Source organism: Pundamilia nyererei, unplaced genomic scaffold (assembly GCF_000239375.1).
Source record: "Pundamilia nyererei isolate P.nyererei 1_Seehausen unplaced genomic scaffold, PunNye1.0 scaffold00098, whole genome shotgun sequence".
NCBI lineage: Eukaryota > Metazoa > Chordata > Actinopteri > Cichliformes > Cichlidae > Pundamilia > Pundamilia nyererei.
This window is the reverse complement of record NW_005187499.1, coordinates 2,090,300-2,111,852: the sequence shown is the minus strand read 5'-3', so window position 1 is coordinate 2,111,852 and position 21,553 is coordinate 2,090,300. Positions and strand designations below refer to the sequence as shown.

At 40.4% G+C, this 21,553-nt stretch overlaps 1 protein-coding gene across 1 annotated transcript in view; it reads right to left on the bottom strand.

The window, feature by feature from the left end:
* Positions 1-9,815, bottom strand: part of ctnnd2b (catenin (cadherin-associated protein), delta 2b) — a 231,489-nt gene extending 221,674 nt beyond the window's left edge. Inside the window, exon 1 of the mRNA XM_005740267.1 lies at positions 9,481-9,815. The gene's annotated coding sequence lies outside the window, so the exon portion shown is untranslated. The remainder of the gene's footprint in view (positions 1-9,480) is intronic.
* Between the last annotated feature and the right edge of the window lie 11,738 nt (positions 9,816-21,553).

The window sequence follows — 21,553 nt, the reverse complement described above, 5'->3', positions numbered from 1 at the left end:
GCAACTGCTGGCAAAGGGTTCGAAATTAATGAGCACTCGGGGCACCAAAATGCCCTTTAAAGTTTAAAAAATGCTTAGGACATAAAAACTGTCAGAAAGAGAACAGATAACACTGCCCTCCATTTTTGAAGAACTCCTTTGCTTTTCATCCTCGGCGCATTTAATTGGTGGTGTGGTCATTTTTTTATGGCATTTAATAGCCACTTAAGGGGATTTTTTTTCCTTTGCAGCACATCGAAAGCGTTATCGGTCACAAAATAATCAAGGACACAGCCTGAAGCGAGAGCATGCACTGACACCGTGCAGTCTGTAACAGACCCCACACAAACCACACTGTCAGCAAAAAATGAAACTAAGCAATGGAGGAGTGGAAGGTGGAGTGGTTGGGACAACCTACAGTGTTTATTCACCAACAAAAGCCATTAGGAGCACACAAAAAAAGTAACAATGAGAAAAAAAGGGGGGGCAGGAACATCCTCTGTAACAGCACTGATTTAACACGTGAAAAGTCAGTATGCATATATCCTCTGCCGCTTCCAAAGAACCCAGGTGGTGGAGTAAAGCAGAGTGAGAACTGCTCTCAACAGGGTGATAAGTGTTGGATGGGTGTTTGACCACAATGTGTCATTTTTTTAATTATTAATATTTTTAGCTTTACAGCTCCAAAAGCTTTGCATGCTTTCTCCCGGCAGCATTAAAGATAGAAAGCTCATTCGTAATTATGTAAGGCCCACTTACTCGTAAGAGTGAGAACAAAGAGCGCCTGTCAGGCTGCAGTCGACGGTCCTTCAACGCCCACCGAGTCAAAAAAACACAACAACACACACATGCAAAGAAGCGAGGGCACGCAATCTAAATCTAAATTACATGTGGGTAAACACGAGACAAGAGCTGCTTCCTTTGTTGAGACAATAGAGCATCACTGCCTTTATGTGTGTGAGTGTGCAGTGGAGGGTAAACAGAGGGCAGAATATGAGCATGCAATAATTTAACCCCCCCCCCCCGAAGAAAAAATTGAAATGAAATGGACATCGACTGGGAAGACAAGTTTACTTCTCTTGTTTTCTGCAGTCAGAAACCCTGACGCCCGGTTCAAAATCAAGTGATGATGCGTTATTTACTAAATCTTCCATGCAATATAACGTAATAGCATTTTCCTGTGATGCAGCAAATTCAAACTAGAACAAACTATGATAATTTCTTTAAATAGGTTGACTGTAAATGTGGAATATCACTTGTTAGCTGTTGTGCATTTGGTTGGGACTTGAATTAGCACAAAAATGAGCCTGATATCAGACAGAATTCTCAATCTTTTTCTCAGCTAGTTACACACTGACTCCAGCCTAACCAGGGAGGGGAATCAGAATCAGAATCAGAAAGACTCGGGCATTAGGTTCTCCCTAAACAATGATTAGATGCTAATATTTCTTTCTGAATACTGTCCACACTGATGCATCCCATTATCTTTTGGGGTATTTTTCCATAAGGGGGAGCAGAGCAGTGGAAAACCAGGTCCTGTTCTTTCATCTGTTGTTCATTAGGCTTGGTGGTGTCAAAAACAAGTGAGCACTCATAACTATTGGGTCTCTTTATTTAATACCTTTTCAGAGACACATAACGTTACATTTGATCCTTCTGCTCTAATGGCTATCTTTGGAGTGATACCTCAAAACGTCACTTTCTCAAAATACGATTCGAGTTCTATTGCCTTTGCTTCACTCATTAAGGCACCTTGTACTTTTAGGATGGAAACAGGAAGCTCCTCCCACACATGAACAGTGGCTTGCTCATGAGGTTTTTGCATTTGGTAAAGATGAGATATACACTGGCAGGTTCAACCACCAAATTTCTTAAGGCGTGGCAGCCATTTCTAACATACATGGAAATATTTAAAATGTTTTTAAAATTTAAAAACCACCTTATCTGATACCAAATGTCTACATCACTATTGTGGTTAACTGTACACTGAGTGTCCCTTATACATTTTATTTTTATATTTGTGTTTTGCTTTGTTTTGTTTTTTGTTTATTTTTCTTCTCCTCTCTTTCTGTTATCTTTTGGGGTATTGTAAATACTGAACAGCAAAGTATTGTATATTCAAAGTTTTGTATTAACATGCTGTTGTAACTTAAAATAATATTTTTATTTAAAAAAAGAGAAAAAAAATTGAACACTACCCTGTCACGGTCACAAATTAAGGATGCTTGAAGGCAGGTTCACAATACCATTAATCCCACCTGTGGTGCTCATTGGACTGCGTTTTACTTCAAATGTATTGGAACTAACTATGAATGAACTAACAAGGTAAGAGCCTTCTGTTCACTCTACTACAGGCTGAACAGAAGTCTTTTCTAATCTCACTGTTAAAACAACCATTTCAAAGCCCACAACCATTATGATAAATATTTTTTAGCATTGTTAAACATATTGCCAAAAAGTACATTTCACACGCAACATAAAACAGCAAAGTCCAGGGGGGCAACTCTCCCACCCACCTACTCACTGTGTCCCTCACACACTCCAAGCTAATTGGGAGTCGCCCCTCGCTGACCTCCCCTCATGCACAAAAAGAGTCATCGCCATGACAGCAGAGTCTTGCTCATTATCCCCAACAAGGGTCTGCCTTGTTAGAGCACAAACTGCCATGCAGTACCTGGCTGACATCACAGAAAAACCCGAGTCCATGTTGCCACAGCAACCACAACTCGGCAACCACGATTTGCCGGCGTTTTACTCCGTGGGGGATTGATTGGGTGAGCAATGCAGTGAAAGGTGGATTAGGAGTATTATTGTTTCCCTCGGTGCAGAGGGAAATACAAGGTCTGAGCTTTGCCAGACACAAAGAGAACGGTGGACCCGTTGAAACAATGATGAGAGCACTGGCCCCAACTTGGCTTAACACAGAGATGAAAGATGCCTCTCATTTATCCATTACTCATTAATTTGCTAATGTGCTGCAGTGATTAAAAAGTAGTGCGATGGCCTTCTGGCTGAGCAGGCTGCGGCTTGCTCCATGTGGTTACTAAATTGAACTAAATGTCATTGTTTAACTGAGCACATATTCACAGCCATGGTTGCTTTTTCTCTAAAATGTCTTTTCAGTTCACAACCAGATGGGAGCCACAGCAAATGTAGGTGCAAAGCAATTTTGCTAGGAGACTTTTGCAGCTGAAACACTCGACCATCAGGTAAAATGAACAAAACTCAGGTGAAAGAATGACGCATTTGACAAACAGCCATTACCCTCTTCATGTAGCGACTGTTCTGCTCCTCTCCCCTCTTAAAGCAGAGGAGAAGAGAAAACCACTCAGTACCTAAGACAGGAGAGCAAAGTGCAGCTGTTATTTGCCATCATCCATTAGCGAACCAGTCCAACCCATGAGTGAAAGCTGCAAAGAGAGGATATGGTTGGTAGTCGTTCAGTTAAACGCCCAAGCTGTGCTGCAGGTGCTCACACGGTGTCCAAACAGCAAATGTCAACAGCGGCACTGCAAATTTCCGTGAGTGTTTCCATTTAGATACACTCAAAGTTGAGTTCTTCACTCACTAATCTGGGTTCTCGTCCTTGTAAATACAGGTAAATTCAAAGGAGACCTTCACAATGTCGCATTTTTAAACCTCAGCCTTAACACTTTGGTCAGTGGGATGTTGTGTGTGTTCAAATATTTGAATTAAATAAAAAAAAGCTGAAAGCATTAACTTAAATGTGGGCTGTGACATACTTAAATCGAAAACCCTAAGAGTGATTCCCAGGCATGAGTGATAGTATAAAAGTCTGGACAGAAGATTTTTTTTTAGAAATATTTCACTGTCTTGTGAAAGTTCACTAAAATGCGTGGGTGTGAATGAGATTTCTGAGAACTTAATGACTTATCCAGTACTGGAAACTGGTGATAAATACATAATAGATAGATAAATGAGCTGAATATTTGGAAAAGTTAAGGCAAAGGACTGGCACAAGAGAAGCCTATCACCTGCAAATGTGTGTGGATATGAGAATTTAACTGACGAGATGTCATTAAATATCTCTGTAAAGAAGATCAGGTCAGTATTAAAGGTCATGCTAAAAACAACCAAAAAACTACAAAGAGACATATAATTTGTAACATTTTCTTGAAGGATTTTTCAATTTCAATTAAATTTTATTTCTACAGCGCCTACAGACTCTACAGACCCTACAATAATACATACAGAGAAAAACCAAACAATCATATGACCCCCTATGAGCGAAGAACTTTAGGGACAGCGGGGAGGAAAAACTCCCTTTTAACAGGAAGAAACCTCCGGCAGAACCACGCTCAGGGAGGGGCAGGGCCATCTGCTGCGACTGGTTGGGGTGAGAGGGGTTTTTATCTCACTGTACATGAATTTCTTTCACTTTCCCCTGAGAACACAAAGTCATAGTGGCAATCGTTGATGTTTGATATATTTGTTAACTTTGTTAAATAATTCTTCGTTTCTTTTTTTTTTATTGCTTTAGTTTCATTTGTTCTTTAACCAGGTTTTACAAAATGCTGCCCATGGTGTTGGCACCTTGTCCTGCTTCTTGCATCTCCTGCTGTGTTTCTGCTCTGAGTGGTTCACACAATAAAGAGGTTGTTGACCAGGCAACCTATCTCTCCATCTACACACTGATGGTGGGAGGGGGAGCCTGCTGTGTGATATGAATCAGATACTGCCATGATTGGAATACAATGACCTGGCAACACAATCTCTCTCTCTCTTCTCTCTCTCTGTGTCCATGTCTCCTTCTCTCTTTTTCAGAACAAGGTTATCAACAGAGATTATCTGGTTAGGACAATGGATGTAGATAGTGAAGACTTTACCTACAATTCATAGCTCAGTTTTCCCTGTATGCCATTTTTACATCATGTTATTACTGTAATGATGGCTATGAAATTAATAGCCAGAGGAAGAGAGCTGCCCTGTGGTATGGACATGATAATGCACAAGTGAGATATTTGCCTTTGTTGACAATTAGTCACTATAATAATTACATAATAATGTCAAGAATCTGCAGAGGACATTAGTATTTTATCTGTAAATCTTACATAATATCACTATAGAGGCAAGAGAAATGATAATATAGTAATGCACCTGCAAAAGTAGGTCATACGATGTTTTATTCTAATGAATTATTTGTCAAGACCCTATATGCTATTATATAGTGTATGTATAATATGTCTAATAAAAATTGAAGACCTTTTTTTCTCTGTAATTTCATCACTGAAGGGGCAGCTGTGGCTCTGGTGGTAGAGCGGGTCCTTTTCCATTTGGAAGGTCGGTGGATTGATCCCTGAGCCCCCCAGCCCACATGCCTTCTTGCACAAGTGCGTATGCAACTGTGAGAAAGCGTTTAGGCATAGATAAAAACACTGTGTGATTTGCGGTAGAAAGTGCTTTGAGTGCTCAATTGAGTAGAAAGGCACTATATAAGAACCAATCCACATCCCATACTTTATGTTGAGCTCTGGACAAGTCAAATTTTGAATGAACTGCCTCAGAATGCTGTGAATACTCACACTTTAAAGTGCTGAGTGTCACCGAATAAGGACCAGTCTAATAAGTCTATTTAGGTTACGCAGTGTTTTAACTTAGATCTCGCTTTTGTGACTGTCACCACCTATAACAGCATGTAAATTTGCTAATACCTGGGAACATTACATTTAGGCTCGCACAGATCCCACCGGGGTGAGAGACAGCCTGGTTCACCTGTGCCCGACGGATACAGCCACTTAAAACGGCTGGCTGGTCTTTGACAGGCCCATGGCCGATCTTCGGCCTTTCCCCAGCCAGTGCTGAACCTTTCCGTAAACCATTGATACAGATATTTGTCTGAAGCAAATATTAACTCGAGTTTGTTCAGACTGAACGAGCAAGCCACAAGGCCGAAAGTGACACATACAGGCTGCGGTTATTGCTGACTACTGCTGCTGAATATAAAAAAAAGAAAAAGATTCTTTAATGGCACTGAAAATGTTTTTATACGAAAAACAAAACCTAAATTCAAATGCCCCTTGATTATTACTATAAGCTCAAATACATTTTGTAAAAACAGTATTTTGCACAATCGGAACAAATCTCTGAGGAATACTTACCAAATCATGTTTGGTAAGTATTCAAATCATATTCATAAATCTGTAACTTGAGCTCAGTTAGGGAAATCGTTTGATTCTGAGTCTTGCACAGGACGCAGTAATTCGTGTGTTGGATCGGTCAGTATGAGGTTATTAAAAGTTTGTCCACATCACATGCATCATCATCTGAATATAAAACCTTAATGAAGCCTGTTGAGGCTGCAGTAGCCGAGGACGATAACGGGCTCTTACTTTTCTGAGCCGTGGCAGAGTCAATCACTTTACAGACTTTACGGCTTGACTATCCACCATGAATCTTTAGCAATTAGTAGGGGCACTGAAGGGGAAGGCGTGGTGTGTTGGAGGTACGCTATTATATCTCAGAGTGCCAGGTGAATGCACTCGGAAGACTGTAATGTCGCTCAGCGTGTTCAGGAAATGGAACATTTTGGAAAAAGAATCTCTTTGATCAGTTAAATGTTGTGTGACGAGAACAGTGGCTGGCAGGTTCACCTGAGAGTGTTAAATCTGGCTTGTAGCAGTCAGTAAACACAAGCTGTTTGTGTGAGCACTCTGCCGGACCAAATGAATACTGGAGACAAGGAGCTGAAACTGTAATCATGCTCATACCAGAGCTGCAACATGATAATGATATCTATAAAGCTTTACGAGGTCACTTCTGGTAAGTCACTGGTTCCAAACCTGGATGTTGGGACCCCCCGAGGGGTCATGAGATCAGTATGAAATGTTGCTAGATGTTTGAAATGGAACTTTTTTATCATCTTGGCTCCCTGCAGCTGGTGACCTGGCCAGGTTGTACTCTTGCAGGAGATGCAAGGTGCAAGACAATTTTTTGCAAATATTTTTGCAAAGTACTTTCTGACAGTCAATACATAAGTAATACAATCTTTAGCAAGTCTCTCATTCTGCAGATGACCTCGCACTCCACCATTACAAACTGCAGCTCTCGATATTAATCCTTGTTCTCTGTAGCTTTGATTAAAAACCACTAAATAACTACTACAGTACAAACTCAGATAAGAACTTCTTAGACACCAGTTGTAGTCTAAGAAGTTGGAAGGTTGGATGGAGTAGGTTGGACCATAGGGAAGAAGTACTTCACAGCAAGTGAACTTTCAAAATAAAAGTGCTTGAGGTTTCTTCCTTTTAAAAGGGAGTTTTTCCTTCCCACTGTTGCCAAGTGTTTGGTCAAAGGGGAATCAACTGATTAATGGGATTTTCTCTTTGTTTTTATAGGGTCTTTACCTTACAATTAAAAGTTCCTTGAGGCAACTGTTGTTGTGACCAGGTGCTGTATAACTAAAACTGAATTGACCTCAATAGTCACTGCAGCTGGCCATTAAAAAATTCCCCCCAAAAGGCTGCTTAAACCTCAGTTTTTTACAAGGTTAATTTAAGGGTTTTCAGTGCACAGGTGAGGCAGATCATGTTAGATTTGCATAATCCAGCTAGCAGTTTCCCCCCTTTTCCAGTCTTTCAACTATTTGAAGTTTACTAATTACTAGTTGTGGCTTGTGGTTACGGTTAGAAAACTGTTATTATTAGAATGGACTTGTGTATTGGTGGACTGGGCCCACTGAGAGGTAACAGGTCATCAGAAAATTCACTTCTTTTCCAAACCAAAAATGGTTTCCAAACAAAGTTTGTTTCCCTTTAAAGTACTTCCCACAGACATGTGCTACTCTACATTTTTACTGTCATAACTCCAACAATTAATCTTGTAATTTAGCATAATCTTAAAGGTAAATGCAGCTGCAGACAACACGTTGTTCTGTTTGGTGCAGCTGAAAACACACTCTATAGTGTATCATAAAAATGCTCATTTAAAAATCTAAATTTCACAAATAATTATTTTTATTTTTCAACGGGTAATGACGTCAGACCTGCAAACAAAAACTGGATGATGTAAGTGTATTTTTGTCATGTATTTTTTGCCACACCCTTTGCAGTCCCTATTTAGAAAAAAGTAACATTATTGCTGTTCTCAAATCATCCAAATGTAACTCAAAGATGACATAGTAACTCCTCTGGTTTACAGTCATTTACATGCTAACATTAACAAAACATTGGCTAAATAACTTCACTTGGTACAAGTGCCAAAAGTGTCAGCCTTTCCATTCGTTCGGTGTCATGATGAATAGTTCACCGACAGGAAACATAACTGTTACTAACTAATGGTGATTTTTTTCCTCTGCACCTTCTCAATATCTCACTTCCTCATCATGAACCAATGACTGCCAAAATGATATAAGCCTGCTGACAACAAGTTACATTTCCCTGTCCTACATTATCTGCTCTGCCGGTTAACCCCCTAATGTCCATCACATTAAACTTCTTATATTGAGGCTAGCCAGCTTCTCAGTTTCAAGGGGGATCAGTGAGTGAAAGCCCTATAGTCCATAAGAGAAAACACAGGAATTAGCCCTAGATTAGGGATCTAAACGGCTATGCAGCCCATGGTGGCTGGAGATGTACTGGTAGGCTGTGTGGGGGCTAATTTAGCAGCCGGCAGTGGGAAACCCCACTTTCTGCCAGGTCATAGAGCAGAAATCCACAGACAACTGACAGGAGCAAACATTATGATGTTAGCTGGTGAAAAACATAGATTTTTTTTTTTTTTGGGGGGGGGGGGGGCGACAACGTGATGAATGACATTAATTACTCCACAGTTGAGAGCTGGAGAAACAGCCTGGGGCTGATCGAGAAAACACACTGTGGCGGTGGTGGTGCTTTTAGTGCTCAACATGGAGCACGCAGGCAGCAAGGTGCTCTTCATCCGTCCTCATGCCTCAGTGATGGCTGAGGGAAACTACAATACGGAGCGTCCACACGCATCGCTCTGCAAAGACAACACAAAGACGGTGCAGCCGGTGCAGCCGGCGCACGATGTGCCGCTGACACCGGTGATAATCACGAGAACATCGCTCATATTTAGGTCAGCCTGAAAGTAGCCTAATACCATTTTCACATCAGCCAGCCCCCTCCCTCCTCCGACCCCCACACTCCCCGGCCTGATGGATGGACGGCGAGTGATGCTGAAATATGGGGGTTCCATTTTCACTCCACGATCAATGCAAGCGCACCACAGCCCTTTATCACATCATGCCAAAAGCAAAACAGACACACACGCGCGCGCGCGATCCACACCACGCCTCGGAATAAACTGACACAAAAAAGAAAAAAAAACCCACCAAACATCTGGCACACACTTCGACACACACACACACACACACACACACACACACACAATAAAACATGCAGCCATATTCCCAGCACGCTGCCATGCTCTGGCAACAAACAAAAAAAATTCTAGGCATTTGCACAAATGGGAGGTGTGAGACGAGCGGAAAGAGGACTCTGGAATGACATTGCGCCTGCTTACTGTAAAATAAATTCCCTCGGGGAGGATGGAGAGCCTCCTTTTTTCCCTCTTGACTCCCCTCCTTTCCGACGTGCGAATTTCCCGAAATTCAGACCATGCAAAACAGGTAGTCAGTCATTCCACCCCTCCGAAGTATTTGGTCCTGCGCGGCGGTAGTGCGAAAGGAGAAGGCACAACTAGCATCCGAGAGAGGAGACAGCCAGCTGTGGGGAGGAAATGAGGAAGGAAGGAAGGAGCGGCCGGGCCGGAGCACTGCGCACAGGAGAGAAGGCAAGGAGAGCGGCAGAGGTGCTCTCTCTCTCTCTCGCTCTCTCTCTCTCAGTTCACAATACAACATCACCCTATCCTTGCTAGACAGACGGACAGACGGCTTGAGTACCAGAGTCCGCAGCGACACCTAATGGTGATGAGAGGAACTACAACATGGAGATGATAAGTTCCACGGAAAGGCAGCAGCAGCTGGAAGAGACAAGCATGTCTCACTTATGTTACTGCAGGTACTTTTATCTTTTAACAGTATATTTCACTAGAAAAGGTCACATTTTATTCTGTTAAATAGGCCGAAGACACTTATTACACATTTGTGTCTTGATTTAAAGAGTTGGCTATTTTGGGGGTAGAAGACAGCCCTAGAGACTGCCATGTATTTCACACTGGTTTTTATTTTTCTATGCATTTCCATAAATGTCTTTAAACAATCTTCCCACTGGCACCCTGAAGCCTGAAAGGTATTAGTCCCAACAAGCTGCAACTGTAGAAAAGTTTAACTGTTTTCATTAAAGTAAACAAAACATATTTTCCATAACTTAAGAACTTCCAGTGGAAAACAACAAGGTCAATGCTGCCTTGGTTATAGAAAAATTGGAAAGATGATTAAATTATAGATGGTAAAGCTGCAGCACAACAAAGTAAGGGTTTATAAAGTATATTTTGGTTTCCTAATCTGTAAAATTGTACATTCATATTGTTCAGTTGTTTACACAGATGCCATTGTAGGAACAACAAGGAAGCCTGCAGTGCGAGAGCACTAATGGAGTCATTAAGATAAGATGGGGCCTGATTATTTAAGACCTTGTATGTGAGGAGGAGGATTTTGAATTCAATTCTGGATTTAACAGGAAGCCAATGAAGGGAAGCCAAAACAGGAGAAATCTGCTCTCTCTTTCTAGTCCCTGTCAGGACTCCTGCTGCAGAATTTTGGATTAACTGAAGGCTTTTCAGTGAGTTTTTAGGACATCCTGATAATAATGAATTACAGTAGTCCAGCCTGGAAGTAATAAATGCATGAACTAGTTTTTCAGCGTCACTCTGAGACAGGATATTTCTAATTTTAGAGATGTTGCACAAAGAAGAAAGCTGTCTTACATATTTATTTAATATGTGCATTGAAGGACACGTCTTGGTCAAAAATCACACCAAGGTTCCTGACAGTGTTACTGGAGGCCAAGGTAATGCCATCCAGAGTAAGAATCTGGTTAGATACTATATTTCTAAGATTTTCAGGGCCGAGTACAATAACCTCAGTTTTATCTGAATTAAGAAGCAGAAAGTTAGCGGCCATCCAGGTCTTTATGTCTTTAAGACATTCCTGCAGTTTAACTAATTGGTGTGTGTTATCTGGCTTCATGGAAAGAAGCCAGATAACACACACCAATTAGATGGGTGTCATCTGCATAGCAGTGAAAATGTATGCTATGCCTTCTGATGATACTGCCTAGGGGAAGCATGTATAATGTAAACAGAATTGGTCCTAGCACTGAACCCTGTGGAACACCATAGTTGACCTTAGTGTGTGAAGAGGACTCTCCATTTACATGAACAAATTGGAGTCTATTAGATAGATATGATACAAACCACTGCAGCACAGTACCTGTAATACCTACAGCGTGCTCTAATCGATGTAATAGGATATTATGGTCAACAGTATAGAACGCTGCCCTGAGGTTCAGCAGGACAAGCACAGAGATGAGTCCACTGTCAGAGGCCACAAGAAGATCATTTGTAACCTTCACTAAAGCTGTTTCTGTGCTGGGATGAGCTCTGAAACATGACTGAAACTCTTCAAATCATTTTTTTGATATGAAAGGAAGGTTGGAGATTGACCCGTAATTAGCTAAAACCGCTGGGTCAAGAGATGGCTTTTTAAGTAATGGCTAACTACAGCCAGCTTGCAGACCTGTGGTACATGGCTGATTATGTGGGTCCATTTAAGGGAAAATAAACTGGCTTTCTGACTGTATTAAAACCACTTGCCCCACATTGTGTAGGTCACAGACCTAATAAATAAATTCATTAATTAACAAACAATACATTTTTAAAAATACTTCAAAGTTACAGAGAGAGACTAAAATGGATTATTTCCATTGTTTTCCATGTTTTCCATGGTTTGGTCCTTTGACCTAATCATTAACAACAAAGTCTTTTGTGAAAGCATAATAAACCAATATGGCTCCCATGGATTCTGCATGACTGCATAATTTCTAGAATAAACCTTTGCCCACAGTGCTCTTAAAATATATTCTCCTGTATTAGATTTTATACAGTAAGCGTATGTCTCAAATGTAAACTGAGGTGTGCTAATAAGCCAGCTTTAAAATGCCAATAGTTAATACTGAAGGGATCGTTCACTCACAATATTGGAAAACAAGAAGAGAACATCTCTAAAAGGCAAGTGAATTGCAGAGAGCTGTCTCATATCAATAAGCTCCTCATTTGCTGGTGCAGCTGTTTTGCACGGCTACGTTTTCCTGGGGAGAAGTCTAATTAGCCAAACTTCATATACCTGTGTGAGCTGGAGTGTAAAAACAGAGCGCTATCAAAAACAGCTTTCAGTCAGAGTCAGGAAACATTTTTAATAAGCTGTTTGTTTAAACTGTCTCGACCTGGCTCAGAAACCGTGGCGAAAAAGAGTGAGATGGCCTGGCCTGCATGGCCTGCATTTGTATAGCGCTTTTCTAGTCCATAGGACCCCAAAGCGCTTTACACTACATTCAGTCATCCACCCATTCACACACACTGGCGATAGCAAGCTACATTGTAGCCACAGCTGCCCTGGGGCGCACTGACAGAGGCGAGGCTGCCGGACACAGGCGCCACCGGGCCCTCTGACCACCACCAGAGATGCAGGGAAAAGGTTAAAAAAAATACTTGAAATACTTCAAAAACATGAAAGCAACATAAAACAAAGAAAAAGTCAGTGTTATTAGTAGTGAGGATGTGTGAGTGGATGGGTTAATAGTGTGGTGTTGGAGATGCTAAGTGGTACAAACTAAAAAAAGATGCACGTGAGACAAGAGCTTCACTTGAAAACTGCTTATTCTAATATTGACTCTTGTTTGGTGTGGTTTGTTGGATTGGATGATTGAAATGAAATGGCAATTTTACTATTAATTCATTAACAAACAGAGGGCACAGTGGTATGTTGAAAAACCACACAGGGCCACAAAAGCCTGGCACCTGCTCCTCACTGGTCACCAGCGTTTGTTGCACACTGCTGTGGGATGACATCCCAGTCTTCAATCAGTATTTGTCGACAATGTCATGACAAGTCAGCCAATGTGGATGTGTTGGTCACTCTTGCATGAACATCACGCCCAAACTGATTCCACAAGTGTTCAGTGAGGTTGAGGTCTGTGCTAAGTTTACATGGCTAGCATCTACATGGCCTTTGGAATGAAAATGTGTGGCAGCCTGGGCCGGTTCTAGACAGGCAGAGAGAAATGTAAATATTAACAAAACTTAAAAAAGTAGGCCATGTTACAAAGAAAAAGGCAATAAACCAAGTCTTGAAAAATAAAACTGAAAAATAGAAATACAGAATAAAAAAAAAATCTCCATCCGGATCTTTACAACCAAAAACATAAAATCTATCTTAATTAAATGGCCTAATTCTCAAATAAATTTGCAAAATAAAGTATGAATAAAGACATTCATTTCATGGAAGCTCAAATTAACAGAGTCACATTAAATGCACATCATTGCCTGTTACACTGCACCTTAAAGATAGGTTAATAAATTGAATTTAACTTAACCACAATACTTTCAAATGGGTTCTTTCCAGCTTGAAGGCGGTGGCAAGATGAGTCAAAACCCGCGGTCAACCCGCTTCGTTTAATTGTTGTCAAATGCCACCATATAAATGAAATTCACTTGACCTGAATGATCTGTATGGGTGCATATGTTAGAAAAAGGCAGCACAATAATAATATTACAGCAGTAATTAGTGCTATATGACAAACTAATAAACTACTAGAATTGTATCTACCAAAAGTGTCGCAAAGACTTCTTGGTTAGGTTAAACTGCACTATAAACAATGTTATTTGCCACATAATTCCATGATTCCAAAAGGCACCAACACTACAAACATGGCTGAGCGGTTCAGTTCAGTGACTCTGATTCATAAACGGGCAGCCTAAAAGACAATGACCAGCTACAACTGCTGGTGCTGACACACTTGTCAGCCTTATGATGTGCTGGTATACCCCATATGTGTTTTTTTATGAAAAGGAGAAATATCCATAGAAATCAAAATGGCTTTTTGTGTCAGCTGTAAAGTTTTTGTGTGTGTTTATGGGGATTGACAAACTTTTGAAGCCACTGTCAGTGGCTAAAGAGAGCTTAGTTTTGCTGTAGTTTTTCAGTTTCAGAGGTTGTAGCTTGGACTGAAGCAACCAAAGAGGCAGAGGAAACTGTTTCTTTTAGTGGTTCATACAAGGCACTGCTCTACAGCCTGAACTTTGGCCTTGACAGGACATGCTTGGCCCGTCCGTCTTGTTCGCTCACACACTCATAGTTTTCAAGCTTGAACCACCAAATCAGTGAACAGCTACAGGTTTAAGGTGAGCATCCCAACTGAAGAGCCTTGCATGTCACCAGTGACCTGTTCAGTGAGACAACGAAACGTAGCAGGTGCCTTCCTCAGCCTGTAAGCTACTGGTCAGATAAGGGTGGAAAGCAGAATGGTAAAAACTCTGTGCAAACACTGACAGACCAGGGTTCAAATTCTTGCTGGAGCAGAGAGGTTTCACCTTCAACTCAGAAATCAATCAACAGCCCAGGCAGCGATGGCACTACATCCCGCTCGGTTTCGCTCACCATGAAGCAAAAACTCACATCATAAAAGGCCTCACTGATGCCTCCTTAACATATTTCACCCCACTCTGCATCCCAGCCAGCAGAGACCAACCCCAGCCGCTTTGTTAAATTATCTGTAAAGACTATAATACATGCACAGAGACACATGCCAAATCAGGACAAAGCCTTTCCTAGAGGGAGTTTGAACACAAAAGGAGACTGGAAAAAGTTTGTAACCCAGTTGAATTGAGTGCTGTATATCCCTTCCATCTCTGGGTCTGTCTATATTCATCTGCCTTTCATTCAGTTTGTCTCTTTATTTTTTGCCTCTGTTCCTCTTTGTCTAGCATTTCTTTGTTCAGTCAACTGTAAGCCATTTCTAAATGCCACAGTCAGCGGCATCAGCAGCAAACTAAATCTCGCACACATTGTTCTCATATGCATCGTTTGCTTCATTGAACAAGAAATTACTTTGGATGTTCAGATTATCTACACGTCACAACCAAAATGTCAGACCACGACGCTTGAAGAAGCAGAAGCACAAAATATCACTAAATAGAATCAATTTAATAATGCATTTATGTTGCCACGATGTTACTTTTCCTGCAATGCACGTTTCCCTTGTAAGTATGTATTTATTCATGTGTTTGCTGTATCACCGCAAGTATGCAATCTATTTCTGCACTACACTCCATCTGAGCTATTCTTATCTGTAGCCCAGCCTCTGCTGCTCTAATGAACTGACATCTCCACAGGGATCATTAAAGTTTCATCTGACCTAATCTAAAAATTGAAGTCCCCTTAAGCAAGGCACTTGTCTGCTCCAGTGGAGCTGCTCGGTGTCCATCAGCGGGAGAATGTGCTGGTACTGAGAAGCCTCTCGCAGGTGTCAGGATAAGCATGTATGCGCGTGTAAAGCATGATGCTGAAGGAGGGAGCATACAGACACACACACACACACACACACAGACTAAATATATGAACCCATGTGACTTGGACTGAAAGCACAGGATGGTGGTAAGACTTGTGATTATGTAGCCGTGCGGTTTTCTGAGAGGCTTTTGAAAATGGCATCCAAAGTGAACACAGAGTGTGTCCAACACACTGACACACAGTCACATGACAGGGAGACAGAAACTGATACAAAGATACAGATACAAACACAACAATGACAAAAAGATTTATTGTAGCTAAACATTCGTCGCCATAAAGGCCCATTCAGGAACTTACAGATGCACACGTATATGTGTTTTGAAGATTTGATCTACAGACCCCATTTGCATGGCTGTGATACAGACTGACCACATTTGATCACAGGCTTTTGCATTTATGTGGTAGTGATGAGCATGTGCATCATCATCCTCATAAGACCCACAAACTCTCCAGTTATCCATTTTAGGTTTGTTGAAAACTAAACAAGCACATTTTTAGATACTTCTTATACGTGCATTTTGACCTCACACTTTTTCTTTGCCAAGTAGGAATAACACATAGTGGGTTCTCTGTTACATAGTGGAAGACACGTGATGCATCTTAGCCAAATTGTGCTATCAGTATGCAGAGCAGGTAAGCAGAGCTGGTGCTGGTGTAGCTGTGTGGGCTTTACTTTTTGTCCCTGTTTGAAGCCATGTTACAAACGTGGCTGTACGCCTCTTTGATCCAAACTCAAATCTCTCAACAACAACTAGCTCAATCTTTTGACTTTGACAACTACTTTTCCTCTAGCGCCACCTTGAGTCCTTTTTTTTAACATTTTGAATAAAATGTCTCAGCAGCTGTTGGATGGATTGCCATGAACCAAGCAACCCCACCCCCCACTACCACAGGGTAACATTTCAGCTAGCACTTGTCCAATAGCTGGTTTAAGTCCAAATCCCTGCAAAGCTAATGTCATTCTCATCAGCCTCAATTGTATTTTTGTGTTACTGCCATAGTAACACATGTCTAAGATAACCATGATCATTATTTCATGACTATGCCAAAATTATAGGTTTGAACTTTACAAAAAGCACATATATCTTTTGTACTGCACAGTCCAATAGACATATTTGCAATTTATTTTGGAATGAAAGCTACAACAAATTTTTTTAAAAAGTGCTATGAAGCAAAATGTGCCTTTCGAAAGGAATTACATCACATGTCAAAAGGGTATGGAGAACTCACAACCATTCCCAAAGGGCTTGCCAAGATGAGACTGTCCTCTAGCTGCCAAGGTGGCCAGCTGGTGTTACCCAGCCAGCCTCTTCACATCTAGTTAGGAAAATGATGACAGCTTTTAGCCTAACTCAAAATCTCTGCCATGGCTGCTGGATGGTACCTTCTGGGAACAGGGAGCAAAAAACACTTTATTTAGACTGGCTGTGGACTATAGTGCAGTTGAAACACTGCATGGGCAGTGTCAAGGTGTCATGAGTTCAGCCAGTAATGCACATTTCCAAAACTATTACACATTCTTAACATTAGCTTGTTAGCACTGAGATTTTTGACCTAAATTTTTGATTATATTATATTAATGATAATAATAAATGATGATTTATTAGCCTGTCAGTCCATTTGACAGTTTTCGGTTAGATAACGTGTCTTGGATTGAATTACAGAATGCACCTTTAATTTCTAAGCCAACTAGTGCACTGTATTTGATTCTAATACAATTTGATGATGTTATTTTTCAAACAGGTTTTAATTTAATTCAGTTTTATTTATATAGCCTAGTGCCTGAAAACCCAATCAGACGATCCCTTATGAGCAGGATTTGGCGAAAGCGGGAAGGAAAAAAATCCCTTTTAAAAGGAAGAACCCACTGTCAGAGCCAGGCTCAGGGAGATTCAGCCATCTGTCACAAAGATAAAAGGAGAGTAACTTAATGCCTTTATCAAAATATCTGATTTTAAATAAACACTTATATCAGACACCTTTAATCTCCTCCCTTGCAGCAACACCAAACAGCAGCACACTTATAACTGCACTACATCTTTCCATATATAAATATGTATTCTTCCAATTCATTGTAGTGTGAAGAAATATTTTTAAAAAACCCAAACAAACATATAAATACAATATTCATCTGCAAAAATAATGTCTTTTACTTGGATCTATTATCTTTTTTAACCTGTTCCATCTGTGTCATTAAAAATTCACAGAAAACCGAGATACCATAAAACAGTAGAGCTCCTGGTTGCAATTAAAATGTAATAGACAAAACTGGAGAGATGAATGTTTAGATTATTTTTTATCAGCAGAGCTGCTCCTCCTCTGATAAATTCCTGTGCAGGTTCGCAGGTCTACTCAGATCATCGCCAACCTCGTCTTCTGTAGTGAATAAAACATGCCACTGCTTTCACTGAGGTCTGAATTGTGTCCTTTTCTGCGGAAGCAGCTTGTAAGGAAGGTTAACCTCAATGTAAAAAGAAAAGAAAAGAAAGAAGCTTGTGGAAGAAGGTCGCATCAGGAGAGGCTGAACTGCTATCTTATTAAAGATACAGCAAGAAGATAATGCAGGTTTTATTGATCCACTCCAAACTAACACAAATCATACACAGTTGTTGAGATGTGCAAGACAGCAAGCACAGGGACCAGACGTCACTCTTTGTTTCAGGTAACCCGTACAGATTTGGCATTGCAGTTGTCGGGTATGCTTGTTTTTGCAAGGTTTTGACTCTAGTAGTAGTAGAGCAGTATCCATGCAGATTACTTACAACAAAAATCAACTACCACAGAGATGTAATGAACCTTTAGATGGGTTTTGTTACATGTGGTATAAAACTAACACAGAATTCCATAAAAAGAACATCATACCAGCAGTAAAACACAGTGGTGGCCGTGTGACGGTCTGGGGCTGCTTTGTTGTTTCAGGGCCTGGGCGACTCTCTGTAACTGATGGAAACATGAATTTTGCTGTCTACCAGAAAACTCTGAAGGAGAATGTCTGCTCATCAGTTCATGCCCTGAAGCTCAAGCACACATGGATTATGTAGCAGGACAATGATCTGAAACACACCCAAAAGTCCATGGAATGGCTTGAAAAAACAAAAAGGTTTTGGAACGGCCTAGTCAAAGTCCAGACTTAAGTCCAGTTGAGATGCTTTGACATGACTTTAACCTCCTAGGACCTGGTGTCCACATATGTGGACATCACATTTTCGGATGTCTAGACCAAAATACTCAATTTTGCTCTACAAGGGCCTGATATCCACTTACGAGGACATTATACTGCCACTTTTCTATCGAATTTTTAAATAAATATCCTCATATGTGGATCTAATTTTTGTCAGAAAAAAAAATCAGGTAAAAAATCTGGAAATTCTTTGTTTTTACATTCATCGGGTCCCAATATGCCCAAATATCAAAGGGAAATTAAAAATGCATGCCATGGAAGTGTTCGGGTCTTAGGAGGACAGGTCGTTCATTCTTGAAAACACTCCAGTGTGGTGGGCCAAAATTCCTCCACAGTGACATGAAAGACTGAGGGTGGGTTTAGTGATACTTTTTCACATAGGCTAAGGTAGGTTTGGCTTTCTTCCCTGTAGTAATTGAAATATTAATTTAAAAACTTTTGTATTTACTCAGTTTATATTGGTCTAATATTAAACTTTGTTTGATGATCTGAAACATACATGTGTGAAAAATATGCAAAAAGCTAAGAAATCAAGAAGGTGACAAATACTTTCCCACAGATATGTAGCGATGTACTTTAAGTATTCTTAAGATTATTAAAGCCGTGCCACAAGACTCTTTTAGGAGGAGGACACTGTCACATCTCATCCAAATCTAGTCAAACATACAATACAGTTGCTTAGTTCAGATGAGGGATTGTTAAAGGTGCTAGACCAGAGAAGAGAGCCCTACATTCTTACATGGTGCTTATGTTCACACCCTTCAGTAAAACCTTTGCTAGGCAAACAGCTGTACCATTCTTTCAAATAAAGTCACATAATGCTTGAGATTTTTAAACCTCCCCTTTCTTTTGAGAATTTGTAAACATACTCAGGAATGTAACTTGTAATTGTTTTTTATTACGTGCAGTCGCTTTTCACTGTATATACAAAATGTGCATTTGCCGTGTCTATTTGTGAAATTCCCTGTAGGTCCAACATTAAGAGTCCACATGAAAACCCTTGTAGTTGATGTGGTATGAGTTCAGCTTGGCACTACACATTAACAGAGAGAATTTTTAACATGCTCCTCTGAGAATTGTTCCTTGAACTGGAAGCCCCTGAAGAAAGGTAAAGCGCAGCAGTGCAGACTGTCAGTGAATAAGTGAGCTGAGCCTCTCTTTGCCATCACACAGAAGAAAAAGAGGGACCCGCACAGCCTGTGAAACTGGTGGGAGTGATTTGATGTCATCTCTTTGCCAGTAATCAGATTCTTTTTCAAAACTTTCCAAATGCGCCCCGCTGAAACCCTCAGCCACATATACAAAGAGCAGAGGGCGTTTCTACGGCAACAAAGTCTAAGCTACTGACATTGGTGTCTGAGTGCCAGAACAAACATCGCACCTGATGCATTTGTATGATTTTTAATTTGTATTTATTTATTGCCAAATTATAGATAAAAGCTGATGTGGCATTAAATGTATTTGCTCCCCCAAAGGCAATGAATGCTCCACGTCACTGGTTACATGTTGTATGCTATATGGTCTGTATTTCCACACAGCCTGTTACTCACTGCTGAAATTACTATAGAATTTTAAGAATTCTTTATCTGTTTCATAATGAAGGACTCTTTACTCCCCACTGACACAGTATCAAAGGAATACCTGATGCACATTTGGCTGATTGTAAGGCATCGCTTCTTATTCTCTCTGACAACAGCGCCATCCTGTGGTTTGAACCAAGAATTTCCAACGATTATCTCCTGGCCTTGTCATGTTTAAAGAGCACCTTTCAACAGGAATTACAAAAGTAAAGTTACATCTAATGACATTAAGCTTGCTTCCCATCATGTTCTCTGCACTGAGATCTACTGAATCCAAACTCCATTGTTTGGATTTCATATGGACTTGTTTTTCATCTTAGTGTGGCAGCACCTGCCCAGTGCACATGCATCAGTAGTCGCACACTAGCAAACCTCCTTTTGAAATGATTCATTTAAAAATGGAGAAATATAGCCTGCACTGAAGCATCTTATTTCTCTAAATGTGTTTTCCTAAAGTTCTATGACTCACACGGCATTAAGACTAACTAATGAGTCGGTGACAAGAAATCCAGGGTACATGTTTCACAGGTAAAATATGTATCTATCATTTTAAAAAATGTTAAAAAAAAAAAAACCCCATCAGTTTTGATCATTTTATTACACTACACGATCCTAAAATCTTAAACTAATTTCTAAAGTCTTACATAATCTGGCCCCTAAGGCGCTCAGTGATCTTGTGGTTCCTCTTAAAAGCTTTGGATTCAGTAACGAATGGAGCACCTAATGGAAACTGCAAGATTGCATTATACAAATCCTCATTTGGACAGATAGCATTTTCTATTTAGGGAATTGGCTTGATACAGGACCCTGACTGGGATCCTTTTTTAAAATTAAACTTCTTGAAAGAGGAATCTGTCATGCAGTCATGAATAATCTCCTGTATCTTGTTTTATGCTACTTCACTATACTGTTTGTCCCCTGTGCTGCCCTATGCAGTATTTATTTTGCAGATTGTAGATCTTATTTAGTTTTGTCTGTATGTGTTTTGAGGACAGGGATTACAAACTAGATTAAACCCACAACATGTGTCATTTAAATCAGCTTTCTTCCCCATTTTGATGCTCAGATTGAAATTCAGCAGGTTTTCTTGTCCACGTTCACATGTCTACATGCGATAGATATTTACATTAACAAGAAGTTGGACAGGTGTAACTAATAAAGTGGCAAGTGAGTGTATATTTTCAGTATATTTTCTTTCTAGTCTTCACTGTTTAAAATGGAAAAAAAAGAGTGCTTTATGTCTGGAAATATTTGATAAATAATATAGGCCATTTACCTTAATAAAAAACAAAAAATTGGACTGCA